Source organism: Myotis nattereri (assembly GCF_964212035.1).
Source record: "Myotis nattereri genome assembly, chromosome: 10".
Taxonomy (NCBI): Eukaryota; Metazoa; Chordata; class Mammalia; order Chiroptera; family Vespertilionidae; genus Myotis; species Myotis nattereri.
This window is the reverse complement of record NC_138085.1, coordinates 78,511,139-78,524,373: the sequence shown is the minus strand read 5'-3', so window position 1 is coordinate 78,524,373 and position 13,235 is coordinate 78,511,139. Positions and strand designations below refer to the sequence as shown.

The 13,235-nt window shown below is 40.7% G+C and overlaps 1 protein-coding gene across 1 annotated transcript in view; it reads left to right on the top strand.

The window, feature by feature from the left end:
* Window positions 1–1,060: 1,060 nt before the first annotated feature.
* The window catches only part of VSNL1 (visinin like 1), a 62,948-nt gene continuing 50,773 nt past the window's right edge, over window positions 1,061–13,235 (top strand). Inside the window, exon 1 of the mRNA XM_081101293.1 lies at window positions 1,061–1,422. The gene's annotated coding sequence lies outside the window, so the exon portion shown is untranslated. The remainder of the gene's footprint in view (window positions 1,423–13,235) is intronic.

Here is a 13,235-nt window from a genome sequence, read left to right as displayed (position 1 = left end):
TTCATTGTGCCCCCAGAACTTTCCTCCCTTTAAAATAAAATTCCCACCTGAATGTAAACTTCAGGAGGGGTTTTGTTCACTGCATTACTTCCAAAGCATAGAACAGTGCCTAATAGTCAGTAGGAAGGTGGCCAGTGATAATTGTTGAATGAATGAAAGTACAAGCATACACACTTGAGGAAACTGATTAGGTTGGAAACATCAGTGAATTCTCCTTGCTTTTCCTGGTAGGGAAGCAACCAAACATTTACTGGGCAGTGCTCTTTGCCAAGTCTTCTAGGCTTTGGCAGGCCAGTGGGGAGCAGAGGAGGCTGGCAAACATACATTGTTCAAGGACAGAAAGGGGGCGGTATATGATCCCTTAGTTCAAGCCCTCAACCCTGAATTCCAAGGGTGAGTCATCCCCACCTTGGCTCCCCCCCCCCCCCCCCCGTCCCACTAAAAGCATATTCAAAAACACATTCAATAAGCATTTATGAAGTGCATACAGAAGGCACTTATAAACATTTGTTGATGGTTAGCATGATTTGCTCAAGGTCACACAGGGCAAGCCTCGGACCCAGCTCCGTTGAACACACATTTCTCCATCACCTTTCTGGGCCTGGACCTCCTGGGCACTGGGATACCACAGGGCCAGGCTCCCAGTTCTCTAGGTTGAAGTGGCCATGCAAAGTCACCCCCGTGAGGGTTCCTTTGGGGAGCCCAGGTGATGGGCTCCCAGGTGGCTGGGAACGCTTCCTTCTGAGAAAGGGATTCCTGCAGTTTGCTCCTTCATCTGCAGCCTGGCGGAGGCTGGGCTGGGGGCTCTCTAGGGCTGAGAGCGGGGGGAAAAGCAGGATCCACGGGGCACATCTCCGGCCTCAGCCTTCACCGCTGGACTCGGCAACGGCGGGGCGAGGGGAACCCAAGTCCCCCTCCCTCACCCCTCTCCAGGTGCCGCTGCCAGGGGGCCAGGCACCTTTTTCCTACCTACTTTCCTTTGGAGTTTCTGCTAAAATCTGGAGAATGGAATGCACCCGCGGCAACTCCGAGCCCCTCCAACTGAGCATGCGCCAATGCCAGGCAGCTTTTGGTCAGCGACCGACTCCTGAGCATTCCGAGCCGGGGCTGCGGAGCCGGTGGGGCGGGGGGAGGAGAGCCGGGAGGGGTGCCCGCGCGCCTGCGCAGCCAGCTCCAGCGACCCTAGGTTTTCTATGGGATTCCCAATCTGCAGCAGCGATTTACCCGAGCGTGTAGCTGAGGCCGCCGGGCTTGGAAGGCGCGATTCGAGAGGGATTTAAGCAGCCTAGAGCTCCGGAGGGGGAAAAGAGCGCGGCTTCACCACAGAGACGGCTCAACCTTTTGCTCGAATTAAACATCTCTATAGAAAGACCTGCCGAGTTTTGCCGTTTTCGTTCAGTCACCGAGCGCAGGGCTCTAACTGTAAGTGGAAAACGCAGTCTTCGTTGCATTTCTGCATGGGTAGCGCAGCCAGTGGCTGTTGTCACACACGTTGCTTTGCACATAGATGCGTCTGCATGCGTGGGGACAGTTGCTTTGGTTGATGCTGGCCATCTGGATGCACTGTTAGTCCAAGGGGGGCTATTTGGAATAATGGAGGGGGGGGGGTGTTTATACGCGGCGTGTTTTGGAGGGCTGTCTTAGGCTAGATTTAAGACAGGTGAAACAGAGGTGCTTTTTTAGTTTAAGTCTATAAATAGTAGGATTTCCTTACAGAGATTTAAGTAACTAACTGACCGATGGTGAAGTTTCCCGGTTGCTGATAAAACTATTGAGCGGTTGCAGTCCAGTAGCAACCTGTCATTCCTGGGGTTGGTGCACCATTTTCCTCGCCGTGGAAGAGCAGGGGAGGTGTTTGCTAAGTCAAACTGAGTGGACGAGATGGTGTGGAAATCAGGGTTGGTTTCCCAGCGGGGTGTAAGTGTTTAGAACCACACAGCGAGACGCAACATAAGCACATTTCTCTCAGTATTTAGGAATGAGTGGCTAATTTTTTCCCTTTTGGTTTTTCGTCACGATGGTGAATGGTCAGAAAAAGGAAAGATATTCCGCCGCACAGTCAACCCTCTATTTTGAACAAAGTCTGAGACAGAATGAATGGGGGAGTCAGACCCAAACTAGTTACCTGCCTTGGCATCCGGTATTCGCCTTGGGGGATGCGGGCATGGGAAGTGGGAACCCAGACGCGTTGCGTTTGGCAGTGTTTCTTTAAAGGAGGAAAGGTCGTTTTGTGTTTTTTGTTAAAATGGATTGTTCCTTCCCAGACACGGGAGAAGTCTTTGCAAGGTCAACCGCGCTGTGGACATCGGAGGTGCTGGTGAATGGGGGGAGGGGGCGGCGGGAGGAACCGGCGATGCTCCGTCCAAGTGCTCAGCGCTGCACTGCGCGGATCCGCGCCCTGGGAGATGCCGGAGTGGGAATCCATTTTTCAGAGTTGCCCTCCTGCCCATATTTTGGAGACTACAGTGAAATGGAAATGCAGTGGGTGTAGAAAACAAGTGTACACTGTCTCTGTGTCACGTCCAACTTCAAGGCAAGAGGAGCAAGGGAGTTGTATTTCTACATATTCATTTTTTAAATAAATTTGAGATTGAGACAAATTAAAAGAGAAACTCTTGTGAAAACACATTTTATCTCCACTGCCATCAAAAGTGCCTGCATGTGTGAGTGATGGTGATGGTGGTGTGTGTGGTGGTGGTGGTGGTGGTGGTGGTGGTGTGTGTGTGGAGGGTGTGGGGGGGGGGGGGTAGCTTCCACCTCACTAAATAGTGCACCTCCATGAAGCTCGGGTGTTTGATAACCCCAGAAAATGCTGCACTGAAGCCGGCAGGCAGAATGGTATGAGGCAGGCAGACAAGGGGAGAGCATGGCCAGTGTGCTGGATTTCCATGGAAAAAGCAGGTTCAGTTTTTGGGAAGAAATGAAATAATTATTTTTTTCCAAAACGGGGCAGATCATTATAGAACTCTTTAACCATTTGTCAGTCCAACTATTTAGAACCTACTCAAAGGAATTTATAATTTATTTAAGTGTATGAAATTTGAAATAGAAAATTCGAGAATAACCTCTCCTTGGGAACCCAAAGTATAAATTATACTGCCGTCTCTGTGCCTCTCTTCCTTACTTCAGGGTGGAAGGAGCAATCATCTGTCACAATTAAGCCACACTCCTTGTCATCACTGAGGCTGAAACAGCTCCAGAGTGGTGCAGGTGTGCACTGCATTGATAAATGACTGGTGGAGGAAGAGGAAGAATTTGCTATTAAAGTTCAGAGACGTTTCGTCTCAGATACTCTGGTTCACAGGCTGACAGTTATAGAGGATCACATCTGGCCCAGACCTTCAAAAGCATCTAGCCCAAATACCTTGTTTGTACAGATGAGGAACTGAGGCGCAGAGCCATGAGCTAGGGAAAATTCAATTAACTCCTCTAGCCTATGGAATAAACAATTAAAAAGTAATGTTGAATGGGAATGATCCCTTCTCTCTGCACTTTTAATATGCTCGGTGACATTGCTGACATCGTCAAATAAGTACTTATGTGCTCCCCAAACATCTTTTGAAAAGGTCCCAAGGGTTTCTTTTCACACCATAGCACTTCTCTGCCTCTTCTTACTTGCAAGGTCTCTTTTCTATTGCCCCTCACCTCTACTAGAGGCATCTCTTTACATGTTTAGTCTGGCCTCCTGGCCTCCTCTGCACCACAGTCTATTTTTTGGGGCACCTTTGGAGGTTTTAGAGAGAACTGGCAAACCAGTTAGATCTTCAGCTCCTGTTTGGGAGCACAGCCCCGTCTCCATCCCTGCCCTGCCATGTTTCCAGAATTCCTCGGAGCATCCTGCCTTCAGAAACACTGCAGGCGCTTGCTCCTTCTTCTGCCTTCTTGCCTCCTCCTAAACTGCTGCAGCTTCAAGCACTGAGACTCTGAGGAGTGAGGAAGCTGCAGTGCAAACACACCATGCCCTGCCAGCTCTCCCCTGCCTCCTAGAAGGCAGAACCCAAATCCAAGATGCCTGTCTCTGGCTTCCTGGCAATGCTCCAGATGCAGCCACCTTCAGAAAAGATGGAGGGTGGGGCAACAGCAGGACTGAGAGAAGAATGCCTGACTGCTTCGAGCTGACCAGGCCCATAGAGGCCAGCAGTGCGGCTTCTAAAACCTCTCAAGGGCTTGCGCAGCTCTTCCTGCACAGCTTCCTTCTCTGTCCTGCTGGACAAGGACAGCAGCACCGGCCATAATACCTGCCTATGTGAGCCTTCTTCTCTTTCCTCCTTTTCTTCTCCTCTCTCACTTGCTTTCTCTGTTTCTCCCTTTCTTCCAAAACATTTTTTCCTGAGTGTCTATATAATAAAGTTCTAGTGAGTTTTAAAATAATCCAGGCCTTCCTGTCCCTTCTCCCCAAATGCAATCACTCAGGCACTCAGAAAGATAACCAACACTAGCCAAAATGTCCCCTTGAGGGACATGCCAGGAATTCTGACCTAGAAAAGCTGAGGCCTCGGGGAGGCTGGTGAGACAGAGTCTGAGCCTCTCATTGGAGAGAGTAGCCAATCCTCTTGGAAGCTGTGGAGGAAGTAAGGTGATGCCTTTCTCAACACATTCACCAATTACCAAGCGAATTCCACCCTCCCACCTTGGCAACCCTGTACTGAATCGGAAGGAGCTGTCTCTTGGCTAGTCTGTTCCAACAAAGGCTGTTGAGTCAGATGACACCTGCTCTTGCTATCCCATTCTGAAAACAGGCAGGCCGGGATTTTTCTCAGCACCAGGCAGCCTCTGCAGACAGCAGAGACTTGGGGTTGCGGAGTGCCCTGCTTGGTCTCGCGAGGCTATGAATCCCATTCTGTGACAGGGTAACTTGATTAGAAATGCCGCCCTGGGCAAGCTATAGGTTTTCTGTTTGGGTTGCACATAGTTACGGATTCCACCAAACATTGCTGAGGAGCTCCGTGGGGAGTTTCACATCCATATCAAATGCCCAGTTTTCTAATTCACAAAAGCAATATATTTTAATGTCATTCTAAAGGTTTTTTTCTTTATGTTGAGTGATTTCTATGCTCCTAAGATTCATCATTATTTAGGAAGATACGAAAGTTCTTTTAGAAGGAATCACATTCAGTTAATCTAACGTTGAAATGGACAATGTCCATTTCAGTTATATTTATTTATTTATTTCTATATTAATATACTTTGTTGATTTTTTACAGAGAGGAAGGGAAAAGGATAGAGAGTTAGAAACATCGATAAGAGAGAAACATCGATCAGCTGCCTCCTGCACACCCCCTACTGGGGATGTGCCTGCAACCAAGGTACATGCCCTTGACCAGAATCGAACCTGGGACCTTTCAGTCTGCCGGCCGACACTCTATCCACTGAGTCAAATCAGTTAGGGCCATTTCAGTTATATTTAGTAGACATAAACATTAAATTTCATAAAATATCAAATAATACAGAGATAAATTAATAAATGATTGATATTTCTACTATTCCAGTGGTTAATTCATATAATTAATATAGTATATGAACTGGAAGGGAACCATATAAATTACCTAATCCATCCTTCCAATACATAAAAATACAGTATATTAAGGAACATTTTTATCTTAAAGACATAGCTACAATATGAAAGCACTGTCCACAAGGGCAGATATTTTAATGACCTTTTTCATATCTCTATGATGGTTTTTATAGTAGATACTCTATAATATTTGTCAACGAAATATTTGTTATAACAAGAATCAGTTGAATGTACCTTATTAATTATATCAAGAAATTAAATCTTCTACTAAAAGCCTGTGAACAATTAACATTGCTATAAATATCTTTATGTTACTTAACAGAAAAGAAAAGCAAGACTAAAGAAGATTTTATAATTTACTTCCAGTAGATATAAAGCACCTTTAAGAGTGCTTTTTAATCTACTCATATGCGTATCCTCCCTTTCATCTCTTACTAAGTAAAATCATAATCATTTTTACCTATATTCAAGAATTGTTATTAATAATTTAAAGTTATGCAAACCTAGCCCATGGTAGCTATGTGTACCACTCATTTAGATGATGGGTCTCTTGAGCTGTGGGATTATTTTAACATGTTGACATTGTGCAGGGGCCATAACACTTCATTTCTCATTTACAGTTGGCTTCTAAAGATAACTTGTGCTCTCTTAAGTGAATCAAAATAGTTTGAGTTGCTCACAGCTTGAATCATTGAGAACTTCACAAATGGGGATCTTGGGGGTGCTTTAGAAACTACTTAATGAATGAAACAGAAATGGAATAGCAAATTACTGAAGAATCCTCAAAGAGGTTTGACACTTTAATAATAAGGTGCCTGTGAATACATTAAAGAGATGTTCTATACTCTGATCAGTTAACTTAAAGCGTGCAAGTCAGATAATTTGTAATTCTTATGCCTTCTCTGAATATCTCAACTGCCTTACTTCACTGTATTCCTAACAAAGATGACCTACTGTATAACCACCAATTGTTTATTTTTTTTAGAAGACAATGCACTGTATTTCTAACCATTTGTTGGATAATTTTTAGGTGAACAATCTATTTCCTTTTGTTCTAAATTACAATTAAGACCTGGAATACTCTCATTCACCAAGTGGCCTTCAAGCTCAATATAGCTGAGAATAATTGGTGAACTTTTTATAGAAAGTAGGTCTCTCTTAATTAACAAAGATTTCATTTTTATGAAGTGTTACTCATTAAAGGGAAAGTGTGCACAAATTAGTTAAATTTGCCTACAGTTATTATAGATCTATTAAGTGAATCCTATTTTTTTCATTCTTACTCATATAGCAACTTTCTGAAAATGGAAATCTGTCACTTTAAATGTACTTTTTTATCCTTTATTTGGATCTTGTTTATTATCTCTTAAGCTCTGAAAGACTATGAACTTTTGAAAAGCTGAATGTAAATAGATTTTTTTGCAAATCATTAACATGTTAAATGTGCTTTGGAGCCTGGATGAATTTTCTCTAATTCACGCAAGTAGGCCTTAATATTTCTGCTCTTTCATATTTCAGGATGTTTAGGGCAATTGAAGGTTTCTTAAAATAGTAGACTTTGGTGGTACAGGAACCTGTGGTGTTTTATATTTTGCATTGGTTTTATTAATTTTTGATTAGTGAGTTTATTTCTGAAATGCAATCTTGAATTATTAGTGAAAAGCCCCATTGGAGGCCCATTAAGCATTATCAATAAAGTTGACATGCTTATTAATATAATATTTTATTTTTAATGTACCAAAAGACTGCACAAGTCTGACTCAATTTGCAACTTCTGCTTGATGGAATTGTTTGGCATTTGATGCTATGAGTTAATGGAAGACCATCAGTTTTGTTTATTGCAGAAGTTCAAGTGTTTTTTAAATGTATACATAAGGTACTTTCTTGCTCATGAAATATTTTTTAAACAATCAGCTTAAATTTTGTAAGTTTAACTACTTATAAAGGTATTTTTCCTCAGAATGAGATGAAAACTATTTAATTTTTCCTCATTTTTCATTTGTAAATGGGAAAATTCCTCCGCCCTCACCAATGTTTCAACTGGCTCAAAAGAAATTAGAGGAAATGTAAACAAGAATTTTCAAGATAGATATCTATATATATAAAAAGCTAAGTGACCGTCCAACCGTCCAACATCCAGTACATATGGCATGCACTGACCACCAGGGAGTAGATGCTCAATGCAGGAGTTGCCGAGCTGCAGTGGCTTGGCAGTGGCAGTTCTCGGGTGATAGATCCCGGAACCAGAGAGGAGGGAGCCCGATTCCTCATGGAGGCTGCGTGATTCCACCTTCGGCCTTGGGTTATGTTGTTGCTGGGGTACTGCCTGCCCCGTATCTGGTTTACTGCCAAGTTGTGGTGTTGCACCCTGGAATCACAGAGGTTAATTTTCTTTCAATGTGCACGAATCCATGCACCAGGCCACTAGTACTTAGATAAAAATCTCCAGTTCCACTGTTTATTAGTTCTATGATCTTGAATAATTGTTTAACCTCTCAGCCTCAGTTTCCATTTAAAATAGTACTTCAGAGAATTCTTGAAAAGTAAAAAGAAGACTATATATATAAAAAATATAACATAATGCCTCATTACTAAAAATGCACAACAAATGATAGTTATTATCATCCCTTTCATGAGAAATCAATGGTTCATAAACCACTTTAGTCTCTGAACAGTAGTAATCCCATTCATGGTGGAACCTCTGAATAAGAAATTAAACTATTAAAAGCATTGAACAGTTAATAGTGCTTAACCTACAAAATAAATAACTATTGAATAAATGTGCTGAGGACTGTGTAGTCACTGTAGAATCAACAGTAAGATACCACTGGAGCCTTCAAGAAATTTATGCCTAATGAGAAAGATAGATAAATGAATTCCAGTAAGTCAAGTGAAGTAAAAAGGTGGTATAGATGCATACAGGAGAGAATCTATAGAAGAAATACCTGAACTATATAGTGGAAAGTACAGAAAACTGGGAGTCATTAGATGTGTTTTAGGCATCACACCTGTGCTGTAGTCTTCATAGGTGTGAAGTCCTAGAAAAGTTACTTTTCTGAGTTTAGTTTCCTTGTATGAAAACAAATATGAAATTACCTACCTTCTCTAGTTAGCAGTTATGAAATTGAGATGACTATGAATATATTCTGTAGATTATATAGTGCCATGTAATGGTAACAAATTTTTTAAAATATATATCTTTATTGATTTCAGAGAGAAAGGGAGAGGGAGAGAAAGATAGAAACATCAATGATGAGAGAGAATCATTGATCGGCTGCCTCCTGCACATCCCACACGAGGGATCGAGCCTGCGACTCAGGCCTGTGCCCTAATCAGGAATTGAACTGATACCTTCTGGTTCACAGGTCGATGCTCAACCACTGAGGCGTGCATCTGGGGTGGTAACAAATTTATTATTGTCACAACGTTAGAATTTTAGTTTATCTTTTATAAAAAAAATTTAAGACTCAAAGTACTGATCTTGTGCAAATTATTGCATCAAGGTTGTATCTGCTTCTTCATCACTTAGTTCAAAATTGAACTGAGAAAGGAGAGATTGAATTGGATCTAAATGGAAATATATGTTTAAATTAGACTGAACTTTTTAATACCTAGGAAAAACACTTTTCTGATACCTGAAGTGGACCCAATTTATTATCCCGGGATGGGACAGGGAAACACAGTAGATAATATTTGAAGCAATAAAGAATAAAGCTATATAGCCAACCTATCAATAAACTGGTTATAAAAAGAGCTGTACAAAATGGCATAAGATTTGTTCATAAAACAAGAGGTCTAGGCAAAGGGGAAACTGGAAAAGGATACTATTCTTCCACAGAGGTGCTCTGTAGATGACCAGCTCCACAGGAATTTTATATCATTCACCTTTGGTTGTTGGCCAATATCAGATTCATCTGAATATTGTAAGTTATCTCTGGCTAAGTCATGAGAGCAAGGAAATGAAAACAGAGATCATTTATTTTTGTAATAAATTAACTAGCAATGTAGTGAAGAACTTAGGATGTATAGGGCACTATAGTGTATATTTACACACAGTATCTCATTGAGTCTACATTACAGGTAAGGATGCTTCATTTTGTGACTAAGTAGCTGTGTCTCAGAAAGTAACTTATTCACGGTCACACTTTTACTAACTGAAAAGGTGTTATTTAAACCCAAGACTTGCCCAGCTGGCATGGCTCAGTGGTTCAGTGTCAACCTATGAATCAGGAGGTCATGGTTTGATTCCCAGTCAAGCCACATGCCTGTGTTGTGGGCTCAATCCCCAGTGTGGGGTGTGCAGGAGGCAGCCAATCAATGATTCTCTCATCATTGATGCTTCTAGCCCTTTCACCTTCTCCTTTCCTCTCTAAAATCAATAAAGATATATTTAAAAAGTAAACAAAAAAATAAACCCAAGACTCTTTTTACTATGGAAAGCATACACATTCGAAGGGAATAATGTACCAGTAATGAACTCCCACGTACCCATCACCCAGCTATAACTATTATTAAGGTCACTTTTCTTCCCCCACCAGTAGGTTAGTTTGAACAAATTATGACATTATATTATTTCATCTACAAATATTTAAGTATATTTCTACAAAGACTCTTTAAAACATGTCCACAATACTGTTATACACCAAAAAACAAACAAATAAAATTAATTTCATCAACTATTTGATCAGTGTTCAAATCTCATATGAATTGTTGAAGTTTATTTAAGTCAGGTTCCAAATAAGGTCTTACATATCCCAGTTAGCTAATAGAGAGCAGCCTGTTTTATACAAGAAATTTATACAATACCTATTTCTCTCTAGAGAGAAGTATGGTATGGATAAAAGAGACATGGTTTCAGAGATGAGTGCAGTCACTCTGAGAAAGTTATTTAACTTTTGTAAAATGGAAATTATATCCCTGAGATTAATTGCAAGGACTAATAACATAATGTCTATGAAAGTGCTTAGCACAGTCTCTGGCATGTATTAGGTCTTCAGTGAATGTTAATGTCCCTTCCTTAAAAAATTTAAATGGAAAAAAAGGGACTAACAGGCCAAGAAGCTTGAGGAAACTTCTTGGAGTACTTTGGCTACTGATCCCTTGCGATCTCTCCCATTTTGTTTCTGGATGGAAATTTGACACAATTGTGCCAAAGTGGCTAATGACTAATGGCTCTGAATCCTTCCCACTGCATGTTTTTACCTCTGTATAGTTTCCCCACATGAAAAGGGGGCGTATTTATGACTTTAAGATGATCTAAAATTCAGAAAAATGACATTATTGTAAAATATTTTTAATTTCATGTCAATTCAAAATAATACAAAAATTAAAGTATGATATGTTATCAGAGGTTAATATAATGTTGCAGAGGTCATAATTTAAAAAATCAACAAATAGAGGCAATTAATCTGATTCAGATTTGAGTTTGTTTTTTGTTCATATTAACTCGGCAGGTCATTTAATTCCTCATGTCTCAGTTTCTCAGGGTATCAAATAGGAGTTCTGAATAAAACAATCTAAATAATCTAAAGACTAGACATCAACAAAATGGGAAAATTTAAATAAAACTGGACTATAAATCAGAACCAAATTTGAATTCTGACTCCACCACTTAATGGCTGTGTGGCCCTAGGCAAATAATTTAATCTTTCTGAGCCTTAGTTTCTTCATTTAAGTGTGAATTTAACCTGTCTCACAAAATTGTTGCAAATCCTAGAGATAATATATATTAAAGGCCCAGCAGAACCCTTGCATTGAACTGCCACTCAGTTTTTAATAATGAAGTTGTATTTGTTATTCTCAGAGCTTTTAAGTTGAGAAATTAAATGAATTCATTATCAAGAAGTTTACAGCTGAATATAGCTGACGTGCTAGCTCCTAAAACCATTTGTGAAGGTAAATGGGTACTCTTTCTAGAACATGAATGTTTGAATTCAGAACATTGTATTTATAAAGATTCCTAGCACAATGACAGTGGCATAATGTTCTTGTACTGCTTGTGCCTGCTTATTTAAAAAACTAGAGGCCCGATGCACGAAATTTGTGCAACGGGCTTGGCCCTCACAGCCCAGGCTGCCTTGCCTGGTCTTTGCAGCTCTGGCTGGCCCTCACAGTCCTGGCCAGCCCTTGCAGTCCCAGTCAGCCCTCACCGCCCTGGCCAGCCCGCACAGCCCCTCACAGCCTCTGCTGGCCCTCCTAGCCCCAGCTTTCTCCGGAAGGTCATCTGGAAGGTTGTTTGGCTGTTTGGTCTAATTAGCATATTATCTCTTTATTATATAGGATGTAAAGAGACCAGCTTCTTCTATATTACATGGGAACCACTTAATAAAATGCCAACCAGAGGTTGCTGGTAAGAAGTATTTCGATTATAATAGGTCTATAAGGTTATACATCTGTGAATGAAAACTCACTGGGAGATGTTATAATAGAAGGAAGGCTAAACATTTATCCAGTACTCCAGCTAGTTTCTCTGAATTGTAGCTATCGGCTTCTATGGTAGATAACCAAGAATCACATCATTTCTCTAAATTTAGAGCCAGCCTGGACACTGATTGTTTACATGGCGATTGAGTTGTCTCATTATAACAGTGATAATATTCCAGTTTTGTGGTTGTCTGGGAGTAGATATAAGGGCAGAATATTTCTTTTTTCATTAAGTGAAGAAGACAGATTACTTTGTGTGTGTTTTTTCAGAAGATTTTGTGTCTACTTTTGCAAACTCATTTGACAAAACTCTAAGAACTAGAACTAAAGAGGGCTGCTGTTGGCATTCCATGCAATTCATTGAACAATACTCAGTCCTTCAAGTCCCTACTCACACAACAGCTCTTAAAAGAGCTTGATTGTGCCCGGCTGGTGTGGCTAAGTGGTTGGAGTGCTGACCTATGAACCAGGAGGTCACAGTTTGATTCCTGGCCAGGAATTGCAGGCTCAATCCCCAGTGGGGGGTGTGCAAGAGGCAGATTCTCTCTCATCATTGATGTTTCTCTCTCATCACTTATTCTCTCTCATCACTGATGTTTCTCTCTCCCTCTCCCTTCCTTTCTGAAATCAATAAAAATATATATTTTTAAAAATTAGCTTGATTGAAAGCTGGGAATTTGCTCTTCTTAAGTCCTTAGTGATACCTTCTTCTAAGTAAAAGAATAATACTGCAGAAAATTTGGAAAGCAAAACATAAAAAAAGAATAAAATCACCTACAATCTGTTACTTATAGGCTATATTTTCCTCCTTTGTAAGTATTGTTTCTAGTTGAGACTACTCATGTCTTTAAATTTTATATACTACTTTTTCCCCCTTAGCATGACCCTTGCAATTAAAACATATCACAAATGTTATCTTAAGACATTATACTCCATTATATGTATAGACAAGGTTTACCTCACTATTCTCTTTTTATTATACATTTTAACTTTTTAAATACCAGTGAGGGAAATATCTTCGTACACGTTACTCACTACTGTTTTAAGGGTAGCCTTAACAATATCCTTGACATAGATTTCTGGACATCTTTCGTAGAATGAATAATCCCCTTGAACCTGGGTTGGCTGCTTAGTGACAGAGGGTGAGATTCTAGAAAATCATAGGCCAGAGGAGTCATAACATTTAGTATTGGGTGGGAAATTTGTCTAAACTATTTAGTAATTTTCAGGGCCAACTTTATGAGTCAAAGACTGCATTCCTTCTGGAAGCTCTGAAAAGTCTCTTCTGACCAAAACC